Raw genomic sequence first — 11905 nt, forward strand, 5'->3', positions numbered from 1 at the left:
TTAGTTATATCTGAGGGCCACAAAAATGAGTGTATTTGTACTTTAACTCCGTTTCATTATTCATTGAAAGCAGCAATGAAGGGTGCTAACTCCTAGGACTTCTGATCTACCCTATAAGTGAACCTAAAGGTAGCGAGCCCTGGAAGAGAAGGTGTTTGCTGTAAGACACTATCTGCAGGTACAAGAATAATGGTGAATACAGAGGGATATGGGAGGGACATTGAAAGTGTCCGTAACAAGAAGCAGTCAGTATGGTTGGCAGAATTCTAAAATGACCATCAAGAATTCCATCCCTTGTGGTGGATGCTTTGTATAATTCCCTCGTTTGAATGCACTCAGAATCTGTAAATATGACGGGTCTCACTTTATAGTTATGCTGTGTTACATGGCAAAAGGATTTCATGTAGGTAATTAAGATGACAAATCAGTTGAGTTGGAGTTAATCAAAAGGGACATAATCTGACTTAATCAGGTGGGATCCCTTAAAAAGGAAAATATTCAAAGAATGAAATTTCCTCCTGCTTATCTTGAAGAAGATGGATGCTGCCACAGGTTTTCTAGCTGTAAAGGACTGAATTTTGCTAACTAATAGAATGAGCTCATATGCGACTGCAGCCCTGGTCAATACCTTAACTTAAACCTGCAAGACCCCAAGCAGAGAACACAGTCACGTTGTACCTGGACTTCTGAACTACAGATATTGTAAGATAATAAATTTGTGTTGTTGTAAGCTGCTAAATTTGTGGTAGTTTATGCAGCAATAGAATCTAAAATACCCATAGCCATATAACACATACACAAATGTAAATCCTACATATTTGGTTTAAAAATTGCAGGCCTTACAGTTTATTTTTTTTTTCTAGCTCAGACTGATTTAAATGTCCCACTCACCAATTCATAAAGTCCATGTCACTTGTAATGTTTCTTTTATTGAACACATGTCCATACCCTTGTCCAACTGTGGTAGTTTCCCAAACTCAACTTCTAAGTACTTAATCATTTCTCCAAGGTGAGAACCACTGTCTCTTTGCTGTAATATAAGTGTAGTTGTTTTGCTTTGATTGCCACTGTTTTATAAACTGCTGTCTACATCACCAAAATTCTAGCCACCATCCTCTCCACTGTAACATTTACCATCCTCCTCCTCTTCTTCTTAGTAAACACTTTCACTACTTCATTCTTTGTCCATATTGACCCAATAATCTATATGTACATTTACTCTCTTTACTTCAGTGGCTAAACGTGTTAGTCCCTTCTCTGTCTAGCCCATCTAAATCTCCACAAAATGCTGCATGTAACACACATACCCACTCATATATCCATACTACACAGAAGAAATTATTGATGAATTATATTAATTAATCCAAAATATATTAATTAATATATCAATGTGTAGACATAAGAGGGGTGATTATATAAGAAAAAAAAAAACTAATTCATCTGAGCATCCAATTCACTTACTCTAACCTTCACTCAGGAAAGAGATATCAACGTTGTTTCTAAGACCTTTGCGGAAAAACTAGATAGAATTTCCCAGATTGGGAAATGACAGAAGGCAGTAGCTGGAAGACTAAAGGCAGAAACTTCCTTGAAAAATGGTTGGTTTTTGAACATGCAATAAGAATTTGGAGTTATTCACAAATTTTGTGGATATTCTGAGGAATGGATGACATAAACCCTTCTCTCATACAGAACCTCATAGAGAAAAACCACCTTAGAGGAGGATTTCACCTGGGGAAATTGGAACCTAGTCCCCAGGGCTCCAGGTCTCAGTAAAAATTCCCACTCCCTATGAACACTAACTATAAGGCTTACCTTTTAAGATCATGTATGTAGTTAGCATATCAGCAGTGACCTTTGAAACAAGATAAAGGGAGCCCTAACCAGACTGGGATACACCTCATGGAAACTTAATTACCTTTGGGGCTGGCTTCATAATGAATGGAAGGAGGAATCCCCACTATTTTAAGTGAGAAAAAATTAGAACTATATTTGTTTATTTTTCATAGTTGAATAAAATTCATGTGCTTTTACAGCCATTCCTAGAAAGATAGATGATTTTTTTTTTTGAAAGATAGATGATTGATAAGTCAGTCACTGAGCAGATACATGGATAATTGATAGATGAGAGGTTAGGTGGTCAGGGAAGTTAAATAGGTAGATAGATTGAGAATTGATAAGTAGGTAGATGGATAGAGAAATCGATGGATGATAATTGATAGAATATGCAGTTAGATAATTTTCCTAATTATAAATATTTTAAAAATCCATGTAGTGATTACAAGAATAAGGACATAAGCCCTTGGGCATCACTTTACCCATCACTGAATAGTGGTTACTTCAAAGATGACTCTTTAAAATTCTTTAGGGAGAGCTACAAAACATATTTAACCACCCAAAGCTTCAGGCTAGATTGGGGAGGGAGTTCATAATTATACAAATTAGAAAGAGGCCAAAATGATGAAGTTAATGTCTTTCCCAAATGAAGAAAAAAGTTAGTCAACTACCACAAGGCTAGAAAGTAGTTAAGGTGCTAATTAACAATAGTCTTAAAATATCTTTAAGGCTGAAGACTCATTTAACTCTTACTAAGTGACTCTAGTTACATCAAGTCAGTTTTGCAGACACTGTGGACAAAATAAAACATGATTTCAGCCCTTAACAATTGCACACTCTAGAAGAATAATGAATACATGTGAACATATAGTTTCACCATAAGGCAGAATATAATCAAGGATTAAAATAAATGCAAATTAAATTATACAAAGTACACCAGTGTAAATATTTAATTGTGGCTGAAAAACTTCAGAGTTGATTTGGCATAATAATGCTCAAAGAGCTCAACAATTAATTTAACCTCTATGATTTTAGGCAAATTACTTATCCTTTGTAAGCCTTAACTTCCTCATCTTGAACATGGTTTTAGGAATACCATCTATTGTGTGAGGTTTCAGGGAGGATTGAAAAAATAACCTGTGTAAGCATTGAAATTTTAAGCTTAGTTAGTATTGTTAGGATTTGTATGACTGTATCTTAAACCATTTTATCAAAACCATGCAAGATATTTTGACAAAAGAAATATTTTTAGCAAGCAGTCTTGATTGTTCAATAGGAAAAGTTAAGAGGGCATAAGTTTCTATTTTAATAAAGTGTCAGTGGAAATAAAATAGATACAGTAAATATAACAGGTATTTCAGATTTTGAATAAAATTTTTAATTATTTTATTAATTACTCTATGCTTTGTTTGTAAAAAGTAGAACTGTAAAAGTTATTGAGTACAACAACCCCAGGAAAAGCTGATGAACAGATGAAAGAAGTAGAGAAAAAGTTTAATGTGTGAAAGAAGAGGACAGTTTGACTTAGGTCAGTAAAAGGGTTTTGATGACAAAAATGAATGGCCATTTTAATGATACTGGTGGAGGAATAAGGTGGGGAGGGTAGGTACACAGAAATGAAGAGATGTAAATCATTGGATTAAAGAAAAAGCTGCGAGTAATATGCTAAAAAATGTTGTCAGTGAATTTTTTCTATTTCAGGCAATTTATGGAAAAGAAAAAAAAATTGAAAAAAATTAAAAAAAAAATCCCTCAAAGAGACAAAAAAAGAAAAAAGTGGTATAAAACACCACTGAAGAGAAGGGTATGTAGGCACACCACATTCTTCTATCCACAAAATGCACCAAAATTCCTACAAGTTTTTTTTTTTTTTTAAACTACATCACATATAGTAAGACTGAGGAAAGGCTACTTTTTAAAAAAAATTAGATTGCATATAAGATTGAAGGAAGAAGAAAATCATAACTTCATGCCAAAAAAAGTATAGTAAGTTTATTTGTGAGATTTTTCTACTCTCTCCACGCATAGCATGTTAAAAAAAAATTATAAGAATAAGCAAATTCAAAGACATGTACTCTGCTGAAAGCTAGATAAATAACTCTAATGGAACAGAAGTAGAATATTATTTGAGTTTGAAGTTACATGATTGCTGGGCGCTGGGCCTAGAATCTAGCAGAGATACTTAAGCTATTTCATTCTGTTGGATAACAGGAATTGAATGTTCTGCATGAAGTATGCAAATAGAACCAGAAAAGCTTTGTGAAACGTGGGGCATAGAATGAGTCTCCCACATCCATAGAAGTGAGAATGAGTAAAACACTGGCATTGACCTGTGTCTGGATGCTCTGATGTGAGAGGACTAGGAAAAGTGGACACATTCTTCTAATGGAAACATGAGTCAAATTTCCCACTGACATTTGGTCTGCCTCCCTCCCTTCTTCCTTCCTTCCTACCTTCCTTCCTTCCTTCCTTTTTCTTTCTTTTCCTAAATCAGATATATTAACAAGGTACACACACATACTTTACCCATATAATACCTTCTTTGGGACTATTTCTTATGGAAGAATAGAAGATAAGTCAACAATTTCCTCTCTGTGTAAGTTTAAAAGAAGCAGAAAAAGAGAGAGGAAAGGGTATGGGGAGACAGAGAATCCACTCCAGACTGCTACAGCCAAGAACACAGGGTTCCCTTTCCCCCCAGTTCTCAATTATCCTGCCTGTACCTGAAGCTAAATCCCAGAGAGTACAACTGAGAAGTGGAGCTCAATTCTTCTGTCCAGTCCCCACTCAGGGAATTAAGATCCTATCTTTCACCACTAGGTATTTCCCTATTATGAATACTGGGGCCCTAATTGCCTTTGGCCTACCTCTTGAGACAGTCATTCTATACCAAGAGAGGCAAGACCAGAGGCTTCCCATAGCCCATCAAGTGCTTAGCTCCTAGAATGTGGGTGTCACTCACTGAGAAGTTTGTCATTGTACCCATCCCAAGCTCCAGAGCCTTGGTGAGGGCAGGGGTAGGGGAAAAGAAGCAGGCCATGAAATACATAGTTGGAAATCCCTTTCAAAGGCACTGTCTTCCAGCTTTGCGCAGTGGCAGTATTGTAGCCAATGAGGTTTATCCGAGGAGCGATTGTTGCTAATTCAAAGGCACTGTCTTTTTCTGCAACAGAGTTTGGGGAATTTGAAGCCTAAGTAGAGGTTGTGGTGGTGAAATGCAATTGGGAGGACATTTTAAGATGTAGGCTAAAGTATCAACTTACAACTATACAGGAAAGTGACTGACTGGGAGTGGGACACTGGGGAAGAACCCTACTGGGGTCAGAACAAATATCAAACACTGACAATAGAAACCATTCCATCAAAAGAACCACAGTTTGATTGGGTTAGTTGGCAGAAAATCTATGCCCCAGGGCATTATTGAAACAATTGCACAATAACCTGGAAATTAGTGGAGTTTAACAGATCGTGTGGTCAGGGAAAGAGAGGAAGGGAGCCCCACCTAACCACTGTTATCTCAAGGTGATTGTGGGTATACCCAAAACGGTGCACCCCTGAGGACCATATTTAGATTACCTCTGTGTGAAGGGAAACAGATGTTGTTAAAATAATTCAGTGAGTCACTAAAATAATAAACAAGAAAATATCAATAACAAGACTCAGAGGAATAGGGTACGAGTACCCAGAGTTGCTAAAATATATTATCTAAAATGTCTAGTTTCTAACAAAAAATTATGAGGCATGCTGGGAAAAAAGCAGGCAACAGAAACTTCTTACAAGAGTGACTAGATTTACCACAAAACAAAACAAAACAGCAACAAAAAACCCAACACTTCAAAATGGCCATTCTAAACAGTTTATGGAATTAAAGGAAACCGTGAATTAATAAATAAATGAAAGTATGATGATAATGTCACATCAAATAGAGAATATCAATAAATAGAAGTCATAAAATAGAACACGGGAGGGGCGCCTGCTGGCTCAATCAGTTAAGCGTCTGACTCTTGATTTCTGCTCAGGTCATGATATCAAGGTCCTGAGATGGAGCCCCACGCTGGTGGAATCTGCTTGAGATTCTCTCTCTCCCATTCCCTTTCCCTCCCCCGCCCCCCCGCCCCGCAAAAAAAAAGAACACAGGAAATTCTGGAGGTGAAAAGGAAAAAAGTGAAAAAGTATTTCACTAGGGGGGTTCATAAGTAGATACAAACTGACAGAAAAATAAAATAAGTGAAGTGAGAATAGATGGCTAGAGAGCATGCAAGCCAAAAAAGAGGGAAATAAGAATGAAAATAATTGAGAAGAGCCTCAGGAAAATTTGGGATACTGATTATCATATCGAAATACATGTAATGGTAGTATCAGAAAGAGAGGAGAGAAGGGAGAAGAAAAAAATATCGGAAAAATTACTGCTGAAAACCACCCAAATGTATTGAAAAATAATTTATACATCCAGGAAGCTCAACACATTCAAAGGAGGATAAGCTCAAAGAGATCTGCCTAAATGAAGACAAAATAGAAACTTTCTCAGATAAACAAAAGCTGAGAGAGTCTGTTACTAGCAGACTTGTCTTACAAGAAATATGAAAGGAAGTTTATCAGGCTGAAAACAATTGGCACCAGACAGTAATTCAAATACACACACTCACAGAACGAGTGCCAATAAACATAATTATGTAGATAATTACAAAAGCACGATTCCATGTTTCTCCACCTTTGTTCACTTGATTAATTTTAAAAAACCAATTGCATAAAGCAATCTGAATAAAATTGAATAGGTTTATAAAAGTGTGGGTGACTAAGTAATGGCCCCTTGCCCAAGATGTCCACAACTTGATCCCTGGAACCTATGAATATGTGCTTTCTTCTACCTGAACAGTATGACAAAGATGGCATAAAGATAACACAAATCAGTGGAAAATCATGGATTATTCTGTGGGTGACACTGGGATAATAGACTATGCAAGCGCAAAATTAGATCAGATTATGACCTCATTCCATAACCAAAAATACACAGAAGTGATCATTAAAATATCTTGTGTATCTCTAACCCGTAACTCCTTTCTCTACATTTCTCTCCTTTCCAGCAGGTTTCTAGAAGAGACATATCCAAAGTCCTTCACAAAGGCAACAAAATCTGTTATGTCTAGGGCATCTGGTGCTAACAGTAAACCAAATTTCTGAGGTTCTTGTTCACTTTCTCACTATTCCAGATATAGAAAAGCAGCTGTATTGGGGGAAGCATGTCTAAAAGATTCTGAGACAACATTTGACCGAAGCCATCTTTTGGAGAATTTTCTACTCGTACAAGTATGACAATTTTCTATTTGTACAACATTTGCAGAAGTCTTCAATTTTGTATTCCTACCAAACTTGGGGTTCATGGAAATGGATAGAAAGGCTGTGATTCATAATTAAAGGGGATATGTTGGATGACAGAAGCACAATGCCGAAAAATCTGAACCTTCCGGATAAATGCGTTTCATCTAACTAGATGTAATTTAACAGGGACAAATGTTACATTCTGTTCTTAAGGCTTAATGATTTAAAGGCAGAAAAGCAGTCTGAGGAGAGTACAAAATATTAAGCTTTTATGTTGAACTTAGAAATATATGAGTCAGTAATATAATATGATCTTAGGTGATTCAAAAGTTAATATAATCTTGTTTCATTAAAAGACAATGTATAGTCCAGAAGGAGTGAACTTTAAAGCTTATTCTACTCTTCTCTGGCAAGGGGATTTCTGAATACAATGGCTGCAGAAATACATTTGTTTTTAAGAGGCAAATTTTTAAAGAACAATAACATTTGAGTTAGCAGAATGTTGAGAGATAAAAAGCCATTGACTCAAAATATTTACCACCGTGTTCCAAGTACAACACTAGGCAATGTGCCAAGGAGGGAAACTATGAAAGGAATTGAGTGTGATATATTTTGTTATTGATCCCAAGTATTTTTTTTGCCTCTCCCTGTGTAATGATTATACTTCCTATTCCCTTTACTCCAGGATTGGCCATTTGGCTCTGAAAGTGACTTGTGCCAATGACAAGTGCTACCCCTGAGCAGAAAATCCATGTGTGGTTCCTCCAATGTCTTTCTTTTTTTTTTCCTTTCAGCCATACTGTCCCTGAAGAGTCTGCTCTTTTTTTTTTTTTAAAGATTTTATTTATTTATTTGACAGAGACAGAGACAGCGAGAGAGGGAACACAAGCAGGGGGAGTGGGAGAGGGAGAAGCAGGCTTCCCGCGGAGCAGGGAGCCCGACCCGGGGCTTGATCCCAGGACCCTGGGATTATGACCTGAGCCGAAGGCAGACGCTTAACTACTGAGCCACACAGGCGCCCCAGGAGTCTGCTCTTTTAATGAAGAGCCTGTGTATCAGAGCTTCTGCTACCCTGCAGCCACACTAACAGGTATCGTGTGAGAGAAATCAATCGTTGTAGCTGCAGACACGGAGATTTGGGAGTTGTTTGTTATGACAACATAACCGAGTGAAATTTGACAATTGTTTTAAGTATGCTTAACTAGAACAAGACATTTAGGGAGATCACTGTTCCCAATTATCTGAATGGGTGTCACATGGAAAAATTATTAGACTTTATTTCTGAGGTCCCAGCAAATGCCCTGGGCAAGGATTTGTAAGACAGGTGAGGATGTGCTGCAGGAGTGAAAAGCCTGAAAGTGTCAGTAGTTGAACCCAACCCCAAATTATTTATTGCTCATAATACTTGTCAGTGCGTGTCTTTGAGGGCCTTGCTCCCTGTGGCCATTCAGATACTCCTGCTGATAGAAATTCCTCCTATTTTGTAGATGCATCGTCTAAAACATGATCTTTTGGTCACCAGAACAGAAGAAGAGACAGTTGGGAAGTCATGCACTGACTCTTCTATGCATTGGCTCAAATGTGACACACATCATTCCTGCCCACAGCTCATTAGCTGGGGTAGTCACATGGCCACATCCAGCTGTAGGGAGCTGGGGAATGGTGACCAGAGCGTGCCATATTTGGTGAGTACTATGTCTCTGTCGTAGGAGTGGGTGGTATTGAAAGACATAGTTGAGCTATGTATATTAATGAACTTTATCATGATTATGGAAGACACTGATGTAGAACAGATTGTTGACATAAATTCCCTGAGGGAATGATCAAGAGGGTTTGTGGCCATTAATAGGATATGTGACAGAAGGCATTTATGGGTCCAAATCTCTTCTAGTGTTTAAGCTATATAATCCTAAATTAGAAGACTTCATAAGTTTAAGTGAGTTTATCACAATATAAGCATCCTAAATTAATTTTAAGTGAATATTATAATAGGTAACAACAAAGTTTCACAGTGTACTTTATGATTACAATTACACTTTATCTAATTTTGTATGATTTTTGGGGAGACTTCTCATACTCTAAATTTTTCCTTTATTTGTAAACAATTCTAGTCTCATATTGACATGTGCGTTCCAGATTATAAACAAAAGCTTCCTTTTCCTATCTTTGGAGACGATTTTAGAGCCAAAAATCTTTAAGATATTTTTGTGAGGTGAATCCTGGTTTTCTCTTTGGGTTTCAAATGCTGTTTATGGAGGAATTGACTGTATTGTATTCAATGGTTAAGATTTGCTGTCTAATTAGAAACACTGAAAGAATTCATCGATCTTAACCCAGGCCTATATAGAGTTAGAAGAAGTCCTTCATTTAATCATTTTCTCTTGTTTCAGTTAAAGACCAAATATTTTGATATTTCTTTTTTTTTTTTAAAGATTTATCCATTCATTTTAGAGAGAGAGAGAATGAGCGTGCAAGCAGGGGAGGAAGGAGGATGAGGGAGAAGAAGAGAGAAGGAATCTCAAACAGACTCCCCGTTGAGTGTGGAGCCCACCTGGGGCCCAGTCCCAGGACCCTGAGCTCGTGACCTGAGCTGACACCAAGAGTCAGATGCCCAATCGGTTGACTGAGCCACCCAGGCACCCCAATAGACTAAATATTCTGAAGCATAACATCTCTTCTTTATAGAGGCTAAAAGATTTGAATTAAGCAAATATGTCCAAGAAAAATTAGTGAAACTGATACACTTCTGTTATTAAAGGAAAGGATCATTCTGGAATTTATTGGACACCACAATATATCATTATACTTGGGTCATAGTAAGATGCTATTTATCTACAAGATCAAGAGAATTTGTTTTAAAATATTTATTCTATCATCTTCTTAGGGAACATGAATATCAGTGCAATAAAAAAGAAATTTTTTACTTTTAAATCAAATGCTTTACTTATCAAATTTAATTAATCTAAAATGTTCAAATAGAAAGGATTATATTAAAAGTATAATAAAATTAATATGATAATGTTAATTATAAAAATACTTTTTGGTAATTTATTCTTACTTATACTGTTATCCATAAGATTGAATATGCCATGCCTTCTAAAAATTAAAGTCATTATAAAATATGATAAAACTTCTTACTTTAATATTGAGTGAGGGCTAATTTTGTGAAGCCCTGAATAATAGTAAAGCAGAATTTACTGAGCCAAAGTGAATTGGAAGGTAAGGTCATTAAATGCTAAAATTTGAATTATCTGCAATCAATTTTGCTAAAATTCTATTTTAGTTAGTGGTCCACTTAGTACCCTTATTAGAGAAGATTTTAATCTCTACAATTTTAGCCATTGTAATGTGAGGAAACACCTATAAAATTAAGGTACCTCTTCACTTCCCAAAGCTGACATATTTGCAATAATGACATCATTAAGAATATTTTTCCCATTATGAATCACATGGTTTATTAACAAAGATATAGACTGATCAGTATTAAAAAATAGAATGATATTTTACAAAGGCATAGTCATATTGTCTGTATCATATTATGTGTAACATAAATCATTGCACAGTTGAGTAGTATTCCGAGAATCAGGATGTAACAGTAATTTATGAGCTTTCAGTGGACTTTCTGTGGTCAATAGCAAAAAAATAAAAATAAACAGTCTAACTTTGGCTAATAGTTAACATTCATTCTTCAGAGGTGACAGAAGAGCTTTGTTTTTTAATGGTCCTTATTTCAGACATTATAACTGAAAAAACCTCTACAACCATATGGTTATAGCACACTATATAAATGATGGCTGATTTATTTATTCCTTCGTTTATTTACCTATTAAGCATCCAAACTGGTCTGGTCACTGTGCTAAATCTGAGAGATATAAAGGTACACAGAATGTCTAGCAAAACCAGGCTTTAAACAAAGGAAATGAATCAATTATGCTAAGTCTATGATAATTGATTTTGAAGAATTAACTGTTTTTGAGCAAACTAAAAACACAAACATCTAAACTATTTATGCTCTTTAAACTTTTAAACAATGAGAGATGGTGAAAATCTTACTGACTGCAGCAATTGTGAGAAAGATACTTAAAAGATTTTATTTATTTGACAGAGAGAGACACAGCGAGAGAGGGAAAACAAGCAGGGGCGGAGGGAGAGGGAGAAGTGAGATAGATATTTAAAGTAAACATTTTCTTAATACATTACCACATTGAGAATAATACTAGTTTATTTTTTAGCCAATACATACAATGTATTGAGATAAACTTATGTTGACCTTAGATATTGTTTTAAAATAAAATCTAGTGTATGTCCAGGAAATAAAATTATCATTTGATTTCTTATGCTCTTGGAGTAAGAGCACAAAAATTCATAAAGTAAAATTTTCTTTAAAATACCTGGAACACTGCTAAATTTTTAGCCACATACACATGTATTATTTGCAAACATAAGTGACAAGCTTAAGAAAATACATATCTTTCTATCCAGTCTTGAAAGTGGACAAGGTTCACAATGGAAGGCAAAGAAAAGAGCTGGAGAGTTAGATCATAGGTGTCAAAGCAAAAATTGCACCGGATAAAGTTTAACAAGCAAGGAAGAATTTATTCAAGGTTATTGCAGTAAGTGAGAGGGACTAGAATGAAGTCTGAATTCAACTCTGTTGAAAGGAGGTTTTTAAATTCTGGGTTGAGAGGGAGGCCCACTAGCCCCTCATTTCCACTAATTTGTATTGCCCAATGGAAAAGTAAGCTTTCTC

General features: G+C 35.9%; 1 pseudogene; it reads left to right on the plus strand.

The window, feature by feature from the left end:
* The first annotated feature begins 4918 nt into the window (after nucleotides 1-4918).
* Nucleotides 4919-5038, plus strand: LOC116643300 (annotated as a pseudogene).
* The last annotated feature ends 6867 nt before the right edge of the window (nucleotides 5039-11905 follow it).

Source organism: Phoca vitulina, unplaced genomic scaffold, assembly GCF_004348235.1.
Source record: "Phoca vitulina isolate PV1807 unplaced genomic scaffold, GSC_HSeal_1.0 scaffold25, whole genome shotgun sequence".
Lineage (NCBI taxonomy): Eukaryota > Metazoa > Chordata > Mammalia > Carnivora > Phocidae > Phoca > Phoca vitulina.